Genomic DNA, 22,370 nt, shown 5'->3' with positions numbered 1-22,370 from the left:
ATGAAGATTACCCTTTATCAAATTTTCAGGTTTAGTGTTTCATACTCCACTAAGAAGACCAGGGCTCTTTGGAAAACACTCATTTCAGGGTTGAATCAGGGAAAATGTAAGATGACTGGAGTATATTTCAGTGCTAGAAAGTACCAACCCCCCTCCCCCCAAAGTAAAAAAGAACCAAGAAAAAGAAAAGGGGGAAGAATCTACTGAAAGTCATAGGAGTGAACCTGAAAGACTACGAAGTGGCCAGAGTTGGAAACATTGATCATAAAATAAATTTCAGAAGTATTAGAATTTAACTCAAAAATAAAATGTCCATAAGCAACTGAACAGAAAAATGATAGGTGAGGAGGGGGCAACCCCTGAGAGTAGAATTTTAATGAATACATGTAAAAGGGAAGGAAGAAAATTGTGATTAGAAATTTTTGTCCATGATGGCTACAGGCAAAATCTACCTGCCAATGGATGCTAAAATAAGTAGACGTAAATTGAATGAGAAACAGGCTATTTGCATAGACTCACAGTATTTCTTTAAAAATATATATCTTCCTAATTATAGAGAGAGTAGTGTTTACTATGTACTGAAAAACTCTGGAAGACATCACTGTAAACAAATGATCAAGGTTAATATCACAAGTAGACTATCAGCACCATGCACTCCCTGATCCTATGAGGTCACACCACCTCTGTGGTATTATTCCCTGTAAGGCATTGCTTTTTAGAGGTGATGAGCTCATCAGGAGAAAATATCATGCAACCCCAAATTGGCAGACAGTCTACAAAATACCAGACCGTTACTCTTCAAAAGTATCAAGGTCATGAAAGACAAGGAAAGACTGAAGAACTGTCACAGACTGGAGGAAACTAAAGAGGCTCAACACCTTAGTGCAATGTGAGATCCTAGAATAGATAAAAATATTAGTGGAAAAAAACTGATTAAGTCTGAATCAGGCCTAGAGCTTAGTTTTTGTTATAATTAAAAGTGGACATTGCTAACTTGCTGCTGTTTTTTAGTATAGAAATCTTTCTGTATATTTGAATTTTGAGTTTTTAAAAATATTTATTTTTTAGTTGGAGGTGGACACAATATCTTTATTTCACTTTTATGTGGTGCTGAGGATCAAACCCAGTGCCTTACGTGTGCTAAAGCGAACACTCTACCACTGAGCTACAACCCTAGCCCAAATTTTGATTTTTAATTATCAATATTTCTTATAGAAGAAGGGTAAATTTGTATAGTGATAGTGATTAACGGATTGCTCTATTTTCATGTTCTGAATATTTTTTTGTAAGTGTGCAAATTTTTTTCCCAGTCCTCTATTCAAGGGAATTTGGAATAAAGAACTTCATCATTTCCTGGAGGTAAGTTTTCTTTTGTCAAGATCTGTAGCCAGTAGCAGGAACCTTCTCAACAGCTGTTCAAATGTTCGTGCCTTCTGGGAGCTCAGTCTTGTCATGGCAAGGATGTGACGCATTGTTGCAAGACATTCCCACATGGCTATATGCAGTCTCCCTTAAAAAAATACCTTGAAAAATATTCACTTATTTATTTACAAAAATAAAAATATCTGTTATTTTGTCTAACAATGAAAAATGTTGGTCAAAGTTAGGGTCTCTTTTGTCTACATGATACAAGTTTTTTTTTTTTTCAGCCCCATTTAAATTCTATAAAATCTACAATCCACACTTAAGAACAGAACCCAGAGTAATCTAAATATTGCAGTGATTAGAGACATCTGTTATCTATAGAGTTGAAATATCTGAAAAAAAAGGAAAATGGGAAAAATATCTAAAACAGCAATATAGAATAGATTTTTCACATGCACATACATCGAGAGTTCTCTCTCTCTCTCTCTCTCTCTCTCTCTCTCTCTCTCTCTCTCACACACACACACACACACACCAAATATTCATGATGTTAAAGAATCACTGGTATTAAAGAATAATGTTTTTAAAACCAGACAAAATAATGACTTTTATACTACAACTATAAAATAAATATGTATCCAAGATTATTATCTAATATATTTATTAATGGTGGTGCCAAGAAAACAGTATAAACAATTCAAAGGAAACTCCAAGTAACACATGTATAAATGCAGGAAATATAGACTTTGAGTAATTTAGGCAATCTACCATGTTGACATAAATTTACAAGTAGATATTAACCTGATCAATAACACAGAGCAAATTTCATTTGCTTTTCTATGGATACGGAATCATTTGCATCACTCACTGTTTTCAGGACAAAATGATAAAATAACTCAGAAACAATAATAAGTGCAGATATCTTAGAAGATGTGCTAGACAGAAGATTGGTGTAATCCTTATGGTCAGTTTCAATATTGTTTTAGTCAGCTTTCTCAGTGCTGTGACTAAAGGATCTGACCAGAACAACTGTATGAAGGAAAAGTTTATTTGAGAGTTCATGGTTTCAGAGATCTTAATCCATAGAAATCCATAGCTCCATTCCTTGGAAAATGAAATTATTATTGCAAAATGAAATAGGAGGGGTTACATCCCAGGGGAGGACCCTAAATTTAGGAGTCACAGCATTCCTAGCATGTTGGCACCTGTGACCACCCTCTTCTCCAGAGGGAGACATTCACTAATCAACTCTCTGGAGCATAGAGTGAAGACATCTTTATGGCTGAAGACTTTATATTTAAGAGAACAGTTTCCCAGCTCTCCGGGTCGTCTGTTATGCAAACATCATTAATAGCATCCTCTGTTCAGAAGGCCTGTAATGTTATAAATCCATGGAGAATGCTCTCGCAACACAAACTACTGAAAGACAGTCCTTCAATTCCTGCATATTATGTTAAATTAATAATAATATGACATATTTGGAGTGTTTCTGTGTGCTAAGGTTACAGGAACAAAGAAGAAAACATACCCATTACATTAGTGAGAGTCTGAGAATATCCCATGGAAGTCAAAATATTTGGGCTAAGATGAAAAGAATGAATAAAAGATGTCTAAGTGGTCAATATGAAAGCATTTCAAGTGGAACAAATAGTAAACCCATTAGAAAGGAATTTGGCATCAGTTTTTCTTTCCTCTTTTTCTCTTTCTTTTCTTTTTCTTTTTTTTTTTTTTAGTGAATTAGAAGCAATTCAATGTTTTTCAGTTTTGAAGTTTCAGGAGACACAAAGTCCTGGGAGATTAGAATGAACCCAGAGGAAGAAGCCATCTTGTGAAGAACATTGCATAATATATCTCTCTGGCTACATATAAACACTGGGTATTATCTTGGGTATTATCTCTCTGGCTACATATAAACACTGAAAAATATTGGACAGGAAAAAAATCATGTTTTTAGGTCAGGAAGAATTTTGGGGAAAAAAAGTTACTGAAGTAAGGGGAAGGGGAGCCCAGCCAGGATTCATCTTGACCCATGATATTAACAATCTGTAATACATTGACATTTCAATTTGCTGTTGTTATTAACACAGATTTTTTTAATAGAAATATCAAAATTCTTAATTCTTAATCTGCCTTTGATGGAAGCATGACAATTCTTTTGCTAAAATTATAGATGATTCTAGGCTCTCGAATTAGAATTTAAGATTCTTATATCTAGGGAAATAAATGATATGTATACACCTCATTTTAGTAGAAATGAATTTGCCTAGTAAACTCAAGGTTTCTGTCATAGAACATAAATATGATCACATTTTTCCCCATTCTGAACAAATACAAAAAAAAGCAAGTATTAAAGTTACTATACAACATGAAAAAACATTCCCCTTTTAAACTTGGCTGTAACATAGATTAAAAGACTTCCTTTTCATTCTATGTTTTAATGAAAACTATTGTGGCAAATACATAAATATTTGGAAAAATATTCCTCAGAGAATAACAAGTTGGACTGATAGCCTATGTTTTCCATAGTTAATGACAATACTGAGGTTCAGGCCAAAGCCACAATGAAAATTCAGAGAATGGAGGTCACAGAAAGTGAATTGAATCTTTCAAACTCACTTTAATTCACTAAAGTTTTCAGATCATTTAAAAATATGATGAATGTATTCATCATATACTAAGTGCCAGGTTTATCTTAGGTACAGGTAATATATTAAAATGTGTTAAAAACAATACAAATCATTTTTTTTAACTCTTATTACTGTCCCTTATCACATATACAGTGATAAGTATACCAATTATTTTTAGTAATTCAGAGGAGACAGATGTTCTCCTGCATGGTCTAGGAAAGTGTGGATAGATAATAAAACTGTACAATAAATTATTTTATCAAGAGTGGAGAAGTTGGATGGGCAATGATGATGGTACTAAAATTATGATGATTCTCAGAGCACCCAGTTCTCTCCTGCTCCTCAGAGCTCACAGGTACTTACTGCCCCCAACCCCATGCTGTTTATTTCCTTATGTATTTCACCACTTATTCACTTTTATGTGCCATATGAAAAGTAGTGATCAACACCATTATAGTTAGGAGGACACACCTGTAATACCCAACAGTTGTATCCCAGATCCCCATTCCACTCTCTACTCCTCAGTGGTAATTTGCTTGAAAAATTTTAACTCCGCCTTTCTTTCTGGTCCCTTGCTATCAGCGAATCTGTTCTCTAGATGAAATTCCACATTCGTGCTTCCATCTATACATCTGGAAACCGGATCATCTTTGAAGCAAGGATTCCAATCCTGATATTCCTGCTTCTTGCTTGAATGTTGTTTTCCCTTCTCAAATTATGAACATTGCCTTTACTCATAGTCCATCATAGTCAAAGACCGTGTACTACAAATCCCAATCCCTATTTCTATTTGAACAAACACTCATGGGATTTTTTGTTACAACAATAATTATATCCACCATATTATTGCTACTACTTAGAAAATAATAAAATGTTATTTCTGACATTTATCTGTTTAGAATAATTGCTGGTAATTGCTTTTTTATCCATTACTATTATCTAACAGTTTACCTGCAATTAGAATACATGCTGGCATCTCTACAAGAAAAGTCTTTGAACTTCCCCTTCCATTGGGTGATGTGATTTATGTGATGAGTTTGATATGTAAGTACTTAATATTGTTTAGTGAGAACAAAATCAATAAGTAATGAGCAAGATTCATCCAGTCACAGAATTGCAGAATCTTTGCTACCAGTGAGGTACTAAAAACCAGTCTAACCTGTTTCTTTCATGAATGAAAAATACCTATATTTAAATCAAAAGTCTAACTATAACCCGTGAAGTAAATCCAGCCATGTGATCTTACTAAATTTTATTGGAACACAGATTTTGTTCAGATGTGACTATTTTGTGCCACAATGGTGATATTTAGTAGTTTCAACAGTAACCATGTAACCCAAAAAGTCTAAAATATTTCTGTATTTCCTGACTCTTAGTCCTGATCTTTCTCGTCTATCATAACCCCTTACTATGTCCAGTATTATAGTGTTGAAATTTAAAAAGCTAAAGACTAAATCCAAAAGTAGTAAGAAATTTCAAGTACAAATGGAACTCATCCAAGGCCATCAAAGTTTTCAAGATCTACCCATTCAAATTAACTACTCAGTCTTCTGAATACTCTCCAGAAAGAATGTCACAGTTTATATATATTTTTTATGAGTTTCTATCCAATGTCACAAGATTTATCAAGGTATAATATCATATTTTAGTATCAATTAATGAAGAATAAAATAGCAACAGTTAATAGTTTATACTTGTAGTTCACCAGAAAATAACAAAATTACTCTTCAGCAGAAATCATCATTAAAATGTTTCTGCCTTTTAATATGAACAATTCAAATTTAATATTCATTAATATTCAAAGAGTTGAATAGCATCTTAGGGAAAAATTCTGGGAAAGAAAATTATTAAAACCAACAGAATCTAAATTAAACACTTTGGAAATATGGTCCCTGAATCAATGACATCAGCATAATTAAGGGTCTTTGTTAGAAATGCAAATTCTTGGACTTCACCTCAGATCAATTCAATCAGAAACTATGGGATATTTGTTTTAACAAGATTTTCCTTTCAGTTTTTTTGTACATACTAAGTTTTAAAACCTTTCCTTTGTATCAACACAGGCAATAAACCAACACCCTGAAAAATTAAAATAGCATAATTAGAACAGTGGGCAAAATAATTATTATAGATAACAATTTGTATATTATTATCTATTTAATAAGCATGGTAATGAATACCTCACATATATATGTTTATTTATATGTAGTATATATTTATCTTACTACTATATATACTATTATTAGTATATCATATATACTAGTATATCTATACTTGTATATCTATATCTGTATCTATATATAGCCTAGTATAGCCTATATTCTCATAGCCTATTAACTGTTGCTATTTTATATATAAATACAGGGGTATATATTTATTTATGAATTTATATTTAATATATAAATTATATTAAATACATCATATAATATATTTATATTTGGTATATCTATACCAAGTGTTCACTCTAAGGGAATGATATAAGGAAATTACAACAAAGAGCCCGACTGTAGTTTTCTGAAGTTTTAAACTGGGCATCTCCTTCCCAATTAGAAGTTTGGTCCATCTGATAAAGAAAGTCCAGTGCTCCTCCCGTGGGGATTATAAGGAGTTCCAAACCACATAGGCCCCACCAGCACCTGTCCTCAACCAACTCCCCTGCTTTAAACACCATAAGTACTCCAACCCAGTCTCCTTTTCTGTTCTCTCAAGCTGTTTTGAACCTGCATCTGAATCACTTTGTCCTCCCAGGAATTCTCTCCAAATACTGAACCTTCACATCTCTTTGGTGCATTTGGGACATCAGCGGTATTGACATCTGAACAAAATTTGGAGTGCTGGAGAGTTAATCCTCTTTCCACAGGGTAATTGCCACACAAATTCAAAGCTATTTTCTCCTCTACTGAAAATACATTCAGAGACACAACCTGAAATATTCTGACAGAAATTGTTAAGACTCCTCTTGTGCTCTTATGTAGCTTTCAGGCAAGATATTATAGATATACATAAAATTTATTTCTTTATTTTAGTACTAAGATCAGAAGCTGTGTTTTCTCAGCAATGAAATTCCACCACCCTGAGACCATTTTATTAAATATTTGTGCCACAGGGATTGAGATTAGGGCGACGTAATACATTGGAAAAGAAGTAATTTGCTCTGATAATCATGACACTAAGAAACAAGTGAGAGGAGAGCAGCTTCAGGGACAAAATTCTGTAGCTAATTGTTCAGCTCTCCAGTTCACATTGCTTGTAGACATTGAGTCTGGTTCTGGGGTGAATCAAAGTGAATGAATGTGCTCAGCTGGAATTGTGATACCAGCCATGCTTTTCTTCAGTGTTGCTTCCTGGAAAAAAAAAAAGTCAAAAATAACACAATTCACAAAACATCAAGGGAAAGGTGAAATACCAAAATGGGAACTACACACAGCAAAAATCCTTTCTAAGATCCTTGTGCTTTTATTTTGAATGCACTTTTCAACTGTTTTTTATAATTGACCTTAATATCCTCAATGTCGGAAGAGAAATAGTGGAGAAATCGATACTCTGATGACAATCAGACAATAACTCTAGGCTTTAAGCATGATGAAAATCATTTTTTTTACCTCCTCCACTGTTTCTTAATAGATTGTCTTTGAAATTAATGATAGTATCTTAGGTTCAAGGTGAAAAATTTTTATTCTTTCCATTGAGATAGTTGTTCAAGTTTTGTCTATAAACCACCAAATTCTGATTACTGAGCCTTGGGGTGTTTGAGTGTTATGAAACTGATATCAGAACACAAAGCCAAACTCTTCATACAGTAATATATTCTTTCATGTACACCTCGAAGCCATGACCGTTGACCAGCAACTTAATACGAGAACAGCACAATCATTTTTCATAGAAGAAATTTAAACATTAAATTATTTTTTATTCTTTGATTAACCCACACCACAAAACATAATACAGTTTGATGAGATTATTCAACTGAGTATCTATTAAGATGAATAGATGACATTTTGCCAATGAAAAAATGACAAAATTTTAGATTGTTAAGGCTTATATATTTATAATCAGTTGAATCATTCAGATGGATAATTTGATCATATTTTTAAGTTATCTTGAAACATAAGAAAAAATTAGAGAATGAGATCCATTTTGTATATACCTATCAATTTACTAATAGATCTCTGTGACAATATGAGGAAATATCCAACTAAATTATATTTAACCTGCAATATTCATTCTAAAACATCCCATAGAAAATCAGATTGTAAAGAAAAATCTAACAGGTAATTCAGGAGATGACATTAGGTCTAAGGAATGATGGTCAAAAAGAGGGGACTTTTAAGAAGTAAGCCTGCATAAAAAGATAAATAAAACATTAGAGAAGCTACTTCAGAGAGCTTAGGATATTGTTTAGAAAATGCTGAAGTTTTACTTTTGAAGGAAGCTCTTAGTTAGAATTAACAATTGTTTGATGTCTGAATATACAAATTAGTACAAAGAGGACCATAATTCAATAAAAATGGGAGAGATAATTTACCCTGAATTTACTTGATAAGTAAACAATTAAGATATTATTGAGAGTTGTTATCACTACCATTGAAATAATTGTGGTTAGGAGACCAAAGAATTGCCTTATTTCTTATTTTTTATTATAATACTCTGTTTATAAATAAGCATATGAATTATACATTTATTATTGTGTTTATTTGACTTTCAATATTATTTCTTTTGCAATTATTTCTTTGTTTTTTAAGCTGTTTACTGGTGTCTGTTTTGTATGATGGAGGTTTTCCCAAAATATTGTTTTCCCTTGACTTTTAATTCTTCTTTTTTCCCCCTCTTCAGTACTAGGATTGAACCTCATAGGAGTCAGTACACTGTAATATTTCCATCCCTTTATATTTTTTTATTTTGAGACAGAGTCTCCCTAAATTGATCAAGCTGGCCTTGAATTTGTGATCCTCAGCCTCCCAGCTGTTGGAATTACATTCATGTTCCTCCATGCCCAGCTTGATTCATTCGTTTTATTTTATTTTTCTGGACACTGGGGATTGAACACAGGGATACTAGGCCACTAAGCCACATCCCCAGTCCTATTTTGTATTTTATTTAGACAGGGTCTCACCAAGCTGCTTAGTGCCTCACCATTGTTGAAACTGGCTTTGAATTAGTGATCCTCCTGCCTCAGCCTCCCACGCCGCTGGGATTACAGGCAGGCACCACCATGTCTGGCTTGATTCATTCTTAAGAAATCAAGATCCAGAGAATTTACGGGAAGCTTTCTGTATGAGAATTTTATTGAGGATCATAAGGCAAATGCCTTAGTATTTCACTGGGGTATTGTTAAATATCATGGTATTTTTTTTCCCTTAGAATTGTGAATTAAAGCGAAATCTTCCACTTATCTTCCACATGCTGAGGAGGAGGACCCCAGAAATCTGGGCACTAAACTGGGGAAGTGGATGGAAGGGGTCACAGTTTACTTTGGTTTATCAATCGATGCCCTTTACTATTTTGTTGTTCCCATCATTTTCTACTCTGGTGTCCAAGAACATGGAACATGGATGGGAGAAGAGATGAGGCCTGGAGGAATGGGCTTTGGGGAATATCTGAAGCATCTGACTGCTTGATTATGCAGAATTTAATCTGATACTCCTTCTGGGAACTCTGGGCCTTTAATTCTCTCTAGAGTGTGAAACAGCTTGTTTCTTATCTTTTCCTAGAGCAAGGACTCAGATTTTATTTTTCCCACTCTGTCAATTCAGATATGATGTATCCATGTATTCTCCACCTTCTGAAAGGTTTTATGTGCTCTCTTTTCCTACATTCTCTATATTCTTGTGGGTTTGTACCTTTTAAATGTCTAATATCAATTTAGGGAGGTAAAGATGTAAGCTCCCTTTTCCAAGTTACCTAGAGAAAGCCAACTATACCTTTAGAGGTAAACTCAAAACATTTTTTCCATGTCTTAAATTTTACTATTCCTTATCCCCCATCCTCAACCAGAAGGGCTTTCCCCCGAAACATTTATCCATTTTTGATTTTAATAAAATCAAAAAGCATTTTATGAGTCCTTACTCCTGAATGCAATTAAATGAGCATTATGTAAATACTGACCTTGTGGTTCAGTGCCTGTTTTGGAGTGGGAAAGCCACACCATTAGTGTCAGGTTCTGAAGCTGATTTTCTTTAACTAAACAGTGGAACTGGGGAAACAAAACCCAAACATACAAAATAATGTACAATTCAAGGTACAGTAGAAGACAGAGCCAGATTGTGGATTCAGTGAGGACCCATATAAATATGAAAATTTAAAGTGGAAAAACAGAATATTTGAAATCTTAGAGGAATTGTGGGATTTTATGAAGTAGTTGTTCTAATTGGGGAAGCCTTACATCGATTTGGAGAGTTATAGAGAAGTATAAATCAGCTCAGGAAATTCATACTACCACTGGCTCAAAAAACAGAGACATTTATAAAAAAAAAAAAAGGAAATAGGCAGAAACTACTCAGAAAAAAATATAATAGGAATCGATGATTTAAAAAATTTGCATCAAGCCTTATAAAAAACTGGCTATATTGGGAAGAAAGCAACTGGAAATCAACATGAAGCAGGAATTCCAGATCACATCATCTTCAGATTCCAGGAAATCAATATTGGCAGGACAGTCAAGAGCAGGAATGACAAATACATCATGCTGGGCAATGTTGTTCCCCTCGGGCTTTTTTCAATTGCTCACTCCAACTAGATGTTTTTCTGTTATAATCTCAAATTATTTGCTGACCTTCTGAGAAAGTCAAGGTGGTCAATGTAAGGATGCTTGAAGAAGTCTCACTCAAGTAAAAAAAAAAAAAAAGGCTTAGGAGAGGCACTAATGCTACTGAAAAGAGTACCCTTTTAGGTATGAATAAACTTGCAGTATTAGATAAAGAAGTACTAGTTAAGAGACAAGATAGGATGATATTTTGTGCTTAAACTATTTCATTTTTTTATATGTGACTTCTTGATGCCCTTTATCTAATATATTTGATTTCCACATTCCTTGGTATCATCTTTGTAGGAAATTTCATTATATTTAGAATATTAAAATTACAGAGATATTGATTCTAATCCTATTATGTCTTATTATCAAGAATTTTTTTTTTTAACAGAACAGGTCCCATGAATAGGTAATGACCTATGCCAGGTGAAGGAGTCAGGTAGTTTCACTTTGAGTAAAGCTTGTGTCTTTCTTATGGTTGATGTTTCTTGGAATTCTAGCAGATCAGATAATATTTTTATTCTTAAAGTTTTACCTTTTTTTTTTCTTTTTTTTCCCCAGGGAAAATGGTCTGGGGGCCTAACACTTTCAATTTCATTTTTACATAAAATGTCTAAGAATAAGATTTTGGCTTTTGGTTTGGTTTTGGTTTGATTTTGAGTGACAGCAGAAGGATGATGAAAGAAAACAAAAATTACTGTAGGCTTGGGCAGTGGGCAAAGTCACCTGAGAAGATACCAGTACACAAAGTGGAATGATAGTCTCTTTTTGTCATATTTCTGTCAAAGGCCAACTTTCCTCAATTTACAATCCTATAGAGGTCCAGCCAGAGGTGAATTGCAAACCCAGATATTAGCCCAGAAGGATGATAGCATTTTTATAAGGACATCTATCTCTTTGAAGTAAAAGATCCACAAACAACTAATATTCTTATTTGTTTCCTTACTGTCAAAGCTTGACTTCAATTTGATCCTTGTCATGTCAGCCTTCTAGGGCTACCAGGCTAATCACCTCCTGATATTATTCTCTGCCTCAGGGATTAGTGATCTGCCAGGACCTATTAAGACTAAGACATTGTGCCAATTCCAAAGTTTAAGTAAGTCTTCACCTCCACGTTTGTTTCAGAAAGTGCTTTTGCAGTTTGGAATATAATGCATCCTGAGATGACTGCTTTTAATGATTACTCCTTTGTCTTTACCTCAATTCCCTTTATCTCCAACAGTGAGAGTCACACTATGGAGATGAGGATTGTTGGGTTGGAGGTCATAATCAAGGAAACCCTATTGCATCTTTAGTTTGGAATTGTTTCTTTAAATATTGCGTTAGGGAAACATCAATGGATATAAACAGAAAAGGCTCAAGTATGAGAAGCACAGACCTTGGGGTGAAGTGCTTAAAATATACAGCTCATAAAGAAAAATATCCAAAAGACACATATTTCTACTTCTGGAGACTGAAAAATATGAGCCATAAGTATAATTGTTTTATATTAGCAATTTCTACATTCTCACATTCTTAATTGTTTTAGCTAATGCAAAAGTTAAGAACTTAATATGATTAGACATTTGTTTGGGTGAACTAGAAAATGCTATCCAAAGAAATGATAATATAAGGGCACCAGAAATGTACTACTTTATAGAAGACAACAGGCTTTTATATATTCAAGTGATGCTGGGTCCCATGATCCTTAATTTCCATATGAATAATTGATATGCATACCCCAATAATGCCAGTTTGTGTGCACTATATTCAGAATGAATTATGCAGAAACACTTCAAAAATTATTTCATAGTTAAGGGAATTATGACCAAGATATGTAGAAAATAAAAATTGTTTGTTTTTTAAAAAAATAAATAAATAAAACAGAAGATCTGATTAAAAACTTTTAAGAAAGGAAAGTTTCTTTATCAACTGGGTTCTTTTCCATGTGCACTTTGTCTTCTAGGAATTGTTCTAACATTTATGAATATGAAATTACATATGAATTGCTGGAAAAAGAATATTATGAAGTCACATATCAAAATAGCAGTGCTGCTACTTCTTAGTAGTACTATGCAAACTATAGAGAAGACTCTTGAAGGAAGAAACAGTTAAGTAAGAACATCAAAGGAGTAAGAGGTACATGTTTAAATAGAGGGATTCAATATGTGTTGGACTTGTTGGTTCAAAAGATTTATATAGATTATACTTTTGATAATGAAAATCATGTATGTGACAATAGTAGGGCTACTTCCATGGCTAGGCCAACAAGTCATAATAGTTTTCATCTTCTTTTAGGCATAAATGTTTTCTCTTGATGATCAAGTTGGCTTAGAACTGGGAAGGAGACATAAAAGAGCTAATTGAGGTTCAGTGAGGTCATTTCACTAAAGGAGTTTCCTGGGACGAATGTCAACAATCCCATTAACTATTCATTGTTCCGAAGATTAAGGTAAGACTCCGTGATTTACCTCAGTTTTGTGTTTTCCTATTTTTATATTCCAGTGTGTAGAGACTGATGAAACACAGCCCTGTTGGCTTGCAAGAAAATACAGGCAAAAAATCAATTATACGACAATGTACATTCTTGCTAGATCAAAGGAGCCAGTTGAGTAAAGTTGTATGGGATACAATTCACAATAGCAGGAAGTAAGAGTTCAGATGCAATGAAGAATGACTATCTCTGTCCTGGGCAGCAGGGGTGACATCATCTGTTTTTTATGGCTGCAGTTGATGGAATTTTGGACACAGGCAGGAGAGCCATACTCCAGGTAGTATAGCAAGTAGCTAATTTGGGGGTGCTAGAGCCAGAAGGCCTGAATTTCCAAAATTAATACTTAGTTGGCAGGGGAAATAGTATGATAAAGAAGGTGGTTTTCCTAGGGCAAGACAATCCAGATGTGCTGACTGACCCCTGAGATTTCTCCAAATATGGGAAACCGAACTGAATAATTTATGGTAGTGGGGGACCAAAATTTCCCCCAACCTTATTGTAAGCACTTCCCTTTTTTCAAAATAAATAAATAAATTCCCAAACCAGAGTTTACTAACTATATAGGAAAATAGACCAACCATAGGGCAGGAAAAAAGGAAGAAGAGAGTATTGGGAAATCAAGATTCTGATTCCAGCTCTTCTTAGCCACAAGAGGGGTGGCTAAGCAAGGATCAACCACAAAGTACTCCTCTAAAATACTTCTTCTTGCACCAACAAGCCCTAACCCCCATCTTTCCATTAACAAAGTGTTAGAAATAAGTTTTATCCAGATTTGCTGAAGAAGGCAAAATAGAGCTGATGGGTCCCTTTCTGAATCCTGTGCTTACAGATCATCTCTTCAGTCACCTATAGGGGCAGATCAAGTCAATACAAACCACTAGACAACAGACACTAGTTGACATCTCTTTCTTGGGACCCTTCCCTCTTCAGGATCTCCCCTTCTTCCTTCCCTCCATGCTGTCCCCCATCCCGTCCTCTTTCTTTCATTCTTTCTATCACTCTAACAAATCCATTGCTTATTGCTCACACTGTGTCTATGGCTTTTATTCTTCAAATTTGCGTGACAAAGAACATCCATCTATGCTCCATGTTACATTAAGTGTATGGCTTTGATAAAGTTGCTCAAACCATATTTACCTTTATTTCCTCATCTATAAAATGAAAATAATATTACCCAGGAAACCTAAAGATGGAGCAGAGCTAATCAGTGCCCCCCGCCCCCCGCAACCCCTCTATAATCCAGAAAGTAGGTAGTGGAAGGAATGGGGAAATGAAGAGATGGATGACAGATTAAATGCTCTAAGACCCAATATAAGTCTGAGACTTGGAGAGAGAAGAGTTCTTTAATCCTGAATCCAGTCCAATGTTGGGATAGGCAGGAGGGGTAACAGAAAGAGAAAGAGGGAGAGGGAAAGCACCTAGGTTTATTTCCTTTACAGTAGCTATAAAGAAAAGCAGACCAAATTAAAATGCATTAGGAGCAACAGAGTCAGCAAAGGTCAAGTAGTTTAACCCAAATTGTGGGCTGAAGGCCTCGTGAGGCATGATAGCCATTTTGTGGAGTCTACAGCTGTCCAGCTTCCCTAGAAGAAATTAAATCAACATGGCATCTCCCGACCTTCAGATAGCAACAAATAATACCAGAAGGAGTACCACTCACTGTAGCTAGATGTCTCCTTAACCCCACTAGAAGAAACCTGTAGAGGGATCACTCCTAGCTGCAGGTTGCTAAAATTCCCCCCACCCTCACCAAATACAAGGGGAGTGGGGTGAAGCAGAAGACCTGAGAGCTGGTCACTGCTGGGAAGTACTAACTTAACCCAGCATTCTACACAGTTTCTATGGAGCTCTGAAGACGGGAGTGGATGCCCACAATTCACAGTATTGGGAAGTGAGAGAGTCCAGGTGCAATGAAGAATGACTATCTCTGTCCTGGGCAGCAGAGGGGACATCATCTGTTTTTTTATGGGACTGATGGGACTTTGGACACAGGCAGGAGAGACATCTCTATCCCAGTCAGCTAAGGGGAGAGTGACTGCAGTTCAAAACCTCTTAAAGTGGGAACTCGTACCCACGTGAGCCAGCTAAGTCTCTTTCTGTCTCACAGGGGCAGTGCCCTGGAGATCTGCATTGGTTGGATACCACCTATAGAAAACCCACAACCATAGGTCTCATGCTTGCAGTCGTCCACCAAGATCTATGCTTCTCAGAAGAGGGCCCTGTGAAGTGTGCAGGGTCCTGTGCAGTCACAGTGATAGCCTTGATCCCTGCATCCTGTACTCACACATACAATAGAAAGAGCCAATAAATGTAGCACAGCACACACTGAGCATCAAGACTCAGGCCTGTGGAATGATAAATGAGGTCTGAGAACTGGCTGGTGGAAAGTCTCTAGCAGCTAGGGAAGTGGTTTGTATGCCTCAACACCTCTGGGGGAATCCAAAACTGAATAGTGATGGACATCTTCTAAAGGTCCACAATCCAGATGAAATCCAAACCAGGAAGACTCAATAAGAATTTTCTCTACCTTGGCATGGTTTACTATCAGTGGTTCTAATACCATCTTTGATCATAGCTATATTACTCTTAATTTTAATTCAATAGTTTCTATCCTACCTCAATATAGTTCCCCTGTTATGGTTTAGATATGAGGTGTCCCACCAAATCTTATGTGTGAGACAATGTAAGAATGTTCAGAGGGGAAAATAAATTGAAAGCCTTAACCTAATCACTAGAATAACCCAAACTATGGATTAACTGGACTCTGACTGTAGGCAGATCAGGTGTAGCTCAAGGAGGGAGGTAACTTTGAGATTATACTTTGGCCCTAGTGAGCAGAGATACCTCTCCCTCTCCATCGTGCTTGCCATGTTGTGAGATGCTTTCCTCCTTTATGTCCTTCTGCCTTAATGTTCTGTCTCCTCTTGGGCAGAGATCTATGGAATCAGCTGGCCATGAACTGAACCTCTAAAACCATGAGACAAAATACACTGTTCCTTCTTTAATTGTTCTTGCCAGGTATTTCAGTCTCAGTGATGAAAAGCTGGCTAAAACATCCCTTAATACATTTGATTTTATTTCTTCTAACGTTTAAAGATTAACTAGAATTATTCTATCTTCATTTTCATAGCTCAGGTTTGCCCTTGCTCCTCTTACCCATTTTTTTTCAAACTTACATTTCTTGCAAATGCCTCAAACCTTCCCCATTCATCTCTTTTTTCTTTTATACTATGAGATGTATTATTTTTTTCTATCATTTTTTCTCTTTCTTCTCTTGCCCAATTTTTCTCTCCTCTCCTTTCGACCCCTATATAATGTTACAGAATTTTCCTCTCTTTAATAGCTAATTTTTCAGAACATTATTCCAGAACATTACTACAAGTTTATACCTAGATAGAGGAACTTTGGAGAACACTATCAACACATTTTGGGTTTTTCCTAAGGGTCATTAATGGCTTTGCTCTGAAGTAAAAACATATTCATGTCTTCTCTTAAAGTGGTGCTAATACCAGGAACAGAAGACCACACATGCATGCTAAGAGAAAATATCAACACCTGGATATTCACCCACTCCAGGGCCCTTAAGAGAAAGAAGCTCACTAAATAGTTCCTTGTGGGGCTGGGGTTTTATCTCAATGGTAGATGTTTACTTAGCACATGTGAGGAATTTGATTCTCAGCACCACATAAAAATAAATAAAAAAATAAAATTATTGTGTCCATCTACAACTAAAAAACTGTCCTTGTATAAAAGTAGAAGCAATAATTATCCCAAAATATGGGTAAACATATTGGAAGTATAAGAAAGCAAAGGAATAAATTACCCCAAATAGCCCATAACACTTCAAAAACTGATTTCATTGATACTACAGTGGAGGAAACATCAGAGAAAGAATTTAGAAAGTTCATAGTTAAAATGTTCAATAAATTAAAAGAAGACATAACGAATTAACTTAAAAAAATACAAGAAGGGAAAGATCATCTCAATAAAAAGAGATTCTAAAAAAAGAACAAAATTGAAATCCTGGAAATGAAAGATGCAATAAATCAAATTAAAAATTCTAGAAATGAAAGACTCAATAAATCAAATTAAAAATTCAATGGGAAGCATCACCAATAGATTAGACCACTGTGAAGACAGATTTTCAGTGCTTGAAGACAAAGTACATAATCTTGAAAATACTGTTGACAATAAAGAAAAACCAGCAAATGAGCATGAACAGAATATTTAAAATATCTGCAATAATATTAAGAGACCAAATTTAAGATTTATTGGGGTAGAAGAAGGCTTCAAATACAAACAAAAGGAAAACACAATATTCAATAAAATGATGTTAGAAAAATTTCTAAATCTTAGGAACAAGATGGAACTCTAAACACAAGATCCATATAGAACCCCAAATAGGCAATTTCAAAAAATATCATCTCCAAGACACATTATTGAAAATACCTAATATACAGAATAAGAATAGAATTTTAAAAGATGCATGAGGAAAAATGGTAGGTCCCATGTAGAGGTAAACCAATTTGGATTTCAATCAATTTCTTGACCCATATCCTAAAAGTCAGAAGGGCTTAGATTCATATATACCAAGTCCTGAAAGAAAATATGTGCCAACCAAGATTACTGTATCCAATAAAATTGTCCTTTAGAATTGAAAATGAGATATAAACCTTCCATGAAAAGAAGATACTAAAAGGTTTCATAACCACTAAACATGCCCTACAAAGCATACTTACTGAAATATATCATGCAGAAGAAATGAAAACTATATAGGGATAAATGAAAACTATGTAGGGATAAATTGCACTGGAACCTCTCAAAGGAGAATTGAACCTGAATTAAGCATTAGAAATAAATCAAAATGGCAGGAAATAAAATATTTCTCTATAATAATACTAATATAAATGGTCTACACTCTTCAATCAAAAGACATGGATTGGCAGATTAGATTAAAAAACAAGAGCCAATCATAGGCAAAGATATCCACAGACCTTCAGTCTGTGGATGGTAAAAGATATATCATGCAAATGGAAATAAAAATCAAGTGGGAGTAGCTACTTTATATCAGACAAAGTAGATTTCAAACCAATCAAGAGACAAAGAAGGCCAATTCATACTTGTTAAGGGAATCACCCGACAAGCTATAATGATTTTAAATATTTATTTCAATGATGTATTTATGTACATAAATAAACCCTTCTCAGCCAGGCAAAATAGAGCATACCTATAATCCCAGTGGCTCAGGAGGCTGAGAGAATTGTGAGTTCAAAGCCAGCCTTAACAAAAGTGAGGCACTAAGCAACTCAGTGAGAACCTGTCTCTAAATAAAATACAAAATAGGGATAGGAATGTGGCTCAGTGGTTAAGTGCCCCTAAGTTCAACCTCTAGTACCTGCCCCCAGCCCCAGCCCCCCCCCAAAATGAAACCCTTCTCAATATAAAGAATCAAACAAATATACCAGAATACTATAATACTAAATATTGTAATTTCAACACACCTCTTCAACATTGATAGTTTATCCTGACATAAAATAAGGAAGGACTCTTCAGAACTAAAACTACTATTAATCAAATGGACTTAACAAACTTATATAGAATATTTCACATGTTGACAACTGAATTCACTTTTTTCTCAGTAGCACTCTACAGTGGAGAAACTTTCTCTAAGATAGATCACATTTTAGGACACAAAGTATATCTTAGTAAATACTCCAAATAGAGATAATTCCTTGTATCTTATCAGATTATAATGTAATGAAATTAGAAATCAATGACAATATAAAAAACAGAAAGCATTTTAACACCTGGAGATTAAATGATACATTTTTTTAAATTAAGAAATGGATTGAAGAAGAAATTAGTGGAGAAATAATAGCTTCTCAGAAAAAAAAATGAGAATATAGATATAACATATCAAAATCTCTGGGAAAGTATAAAGACAGGTCTAAAAAGAAAGCTTATAGCACTGAGTTCCTACATTAAAATTAACAAAGAGAAAGATTCCAAATAAATAATCTAAAATTACAAGTCCCTAGAAAAGGAAAAACAAATAATGTCAAAATCAGAAGACATGAGATAATTAAAATCAGAGCCAAATTTAATAAATTGAGACTTCATAAAGGCAACATAAAGGATCAATGAAATAAGAGTTGGTTTTTTGAAAAAATAAACAAGACTTATAAACCCTTAGAAAAACTAACCCAAAGAAAAGAAGAGGACCCAAATTAAAAAAAAAAATTAGAAAAGGGAGCTATCATCACTGACACTGATCCAGAGAATAATTAAAATTTATTTTTATAATTTATACTCCAAGAAGCTACAAAATCTAAAAGATACTGACAATTTTCTGGACATGTATGACCTACCAAATTGAAACATGAGGATACAGAAAGCTTAAACAGATCAATATCAAGCAATGAAACTGAAGCAGTTATTGAAAGTCCTAGATCAGGTGAATTCTCATCTGAATTCTATCAGACTTTTGTTTATTTTTTAAAATTTTTATTCTTTTTAGTATTTATTGCAATGTATCCTTTATTTTTTTCTTTAGCCTGCTTTTTTAAAAATAGTTATTATTATTCTTTTTGTCCTAATTAGCTACACATGACAGTAGAATGAATTTTGACCCCTCATATACAAATGGAATATAACTTCTCCTTCTTCTGGTTGTACATGATGTAGAGTTACACTAGTTGTGTAATCATATATGCACATAGGGTAATAATGTCTGATTTATACGACTATTATTCCTAACCTCTTATCCTTCCCCCTCCCCTCCCTTTACTCATCTCTGTCAAATCCAAACTACCTTTATTCTTCCCTAAACCACCACCCTCCCCCATCTCTCCCTCACCCATTACTGTAAAACTGTGAATTAGCATCTGCACATTAGAGAAAACATTTGGCCTTTGATTCTTGGGGATTGGCTTAGCATGATATTCTCTAGTTCCATCCATTTACAGGCAAATGCCATAATTTCATTATTCAGACTGAGTAATAGTTTATTGGGTATATTTTTATTTTAAAGAACATAAACACATCTTCTTTATCCATTTATCTGTTGAAGTGCATCTAGGTTGGTTCTATAGTTTACCTATTGTGAATTGAGCTGCTATAACCATTGATGTGACTGTGCCACTGTAGTAAACTGATTTTAAGTCCTTTGTCTATCAGACTTTTAAGGAGGAACTAATGCAATCCTTTTCAAATTATTCCGTGAAGTAGAAAAAAAGAAAAATTCTCAAATTCATTCTATAAAGTCAGTATAACTCTGATACCAAAACCAGATAAAGATACATCAAGGAAGAAAACTTCAAACTAATATCCCTGATGAAGATAGTTGCAAAAATTCTTAATAAAATATTGACAAATCATATTCAAAAATACATAAAAAATATAGTGCACCATGATCAAATGGGTTTCATTCCAAGGATGCAAAGTTTGTTCAACATATGCAAATCAATAAATGTAATTCACCACATAAATAGAATAAATGATAAGATTCTCATGATAACAGATGCAGAAAAAGCATTTGACAACATCCAGCACTAATTCATGTTAAAAACACTAGAGAAACTAGGAATAGAAGGAACTTATCTCAACATGGCAAAGTCTACATGACAAACCCCATGGAAACTTCATACTGAATGAAGAAAAACTGAAAGCATATTCTCCAAAAACAGGAACAAAACAAGAATATCCACTCTCACCAATTCTATTCAACGCAGTTCTTGAAACTCTAGCAAGAGAAATCAGGCAAATGAAGGAAATGAAAAAGGATGCGAATAGAAAAATAGGAAGTCATATTATCTCTGTTTGCAGATGACTTGGTCCTATATTTAGAAGACCACAAGAAGACTTCTAGGTCTGCTAAATGAATTTAGCAAAATAGCAGGGTCAATATACATAAATCCATTGCTTTCCTATATTCCAGTTATGAAGAAATTAGAAAAACAATTCCACATATAATCTCAAAAGAAAACAAAAACAAATACACACATTAGGAATAAATCTAATTATTCTTAGAGGTGAAAGACCTCTACAATGAAAAGTGTAGAAGACTGAAGAAAGAAATTTGAAGGTGACTTTAGAAGACTGAAAGATCTCCCATGTTCTTGGATAAGCAGAATTAATATTATCAAAATGGCCATTCTAACAAAAGTTTTATACAAATTCACACCAATCTCCATCAAAATACCAATGAAATTATTCATAGGACTACAATAAAACAGTCTTAAAATTCATTTGAAAGAATAAGAGGCCCAGAATAGCCAAAGCAATTCTGAGCAAGAAGAGCAATGCTGAAGCTATCACATTATAGACCTCAAATTATACTACAGAGCTATAGTAATTGGCACCAACATAATATGAAGACTAATGGCATGGAATAGCAGAGAGACATACCCATATACTTACAGCCATCTGATACTTGACAAAAGAGCCATAAATGTAGGGAAAAGATAACCATTTGATCAAATGGTGCTAGGAAAACCGAACATTCACAAGTTGAAGAATGAAACTAGATTCCCCTTTCTCACTCTGCACAAAAGTTGACTCACAGTGGATCAAAAACCTAGGAATTAGAGCAGAAACTATGTATCTGCTAGAAGAAAATGTAAGCTCGACACTCCTACATTTTGGCACAGGCAGTGACTTCCTTAATAAGACTACTAAAATGCAAGAAATAAAACCAAGAATCACTCTGTGGGATGGCATCAAATTAAAAAGCTTCTGCACAGCAAAGGAAACAAGAGTATGAAGAGAGAATCTACAGAATAGAATATCTTTGCCAACTGTTCCTCAAATAAGAGACTAATACCCAGAATATATAAAGAACTAAAAAAGAAAAAAAAAACTTACTCAAAAATTCCCAATCAATAAATGGACAAAAAAAGTAAAGAGATGCTTCTCAAAAGAACAAATACAAATGGCTAAGAAATATTTGGAAAAATGTTCAACATTTCCAGTAATCAGAGAGAGAAATCAAAACTACATTGAGATTTCATCTCATTTCAGTTAGAGTGGCAATTACCAAGAATAAAACTAATAATAAATATTGGCAAAGATACGGGAGAAGAGGTACGCTCATATATTATTATTGGCACTGCAAATTAGTTTGACCACTCTGGAAAGCAGTACGGCAATTCCTCAAAAA

At 34.4% G+C, this 22,370-nt stretch overlaps 1 long non-coding RNA gene across 2 annotated transcripts in view; it reads right to left on the bottom strand.

The window, feature by feature from the left end:
- The window catches only part of LOC144369601 (uncharacterized), a 368,880-nt gene that overhangs the window by 88,816 nt on the left and 257,694 nt on the right, over positions 1-22,370 (bottom strand). The window contains exon 3 of one of the 2 annotated variants that reach the window (XR_013429390.1): positions 7,051-7,336. The exons of the other annotated variant lie outside the window; for it this stretch is intronic. This is a non-coding gene — a long non-coding RNA (uncharacterized LOC144369601). Of the gene's footprint in view, positions 1-7,050; positions 7,337-22,370 lie in introns of those variants that run through there. 2 annotated transcript variants of the gene reach the window in all.

This window comes from Ictidomys tridecemlineatus, chromosome 12, assembly GCF_052094955.1.
Source record: "Ictidomys tridecemlineatus isolate mIctTri1 chromosome 12, mIctTri1.hap1, whole genome shotgun sequence".
NCBI lineage: Eukaryota > Metazoa > Chordata > Mammalia > Rodentia > Sciuridae > Ictidomys > Ictidomys tridecemlineatus.
This window is presented reverse-complemented; position numbering and strand designations above follow the sequence as displayed.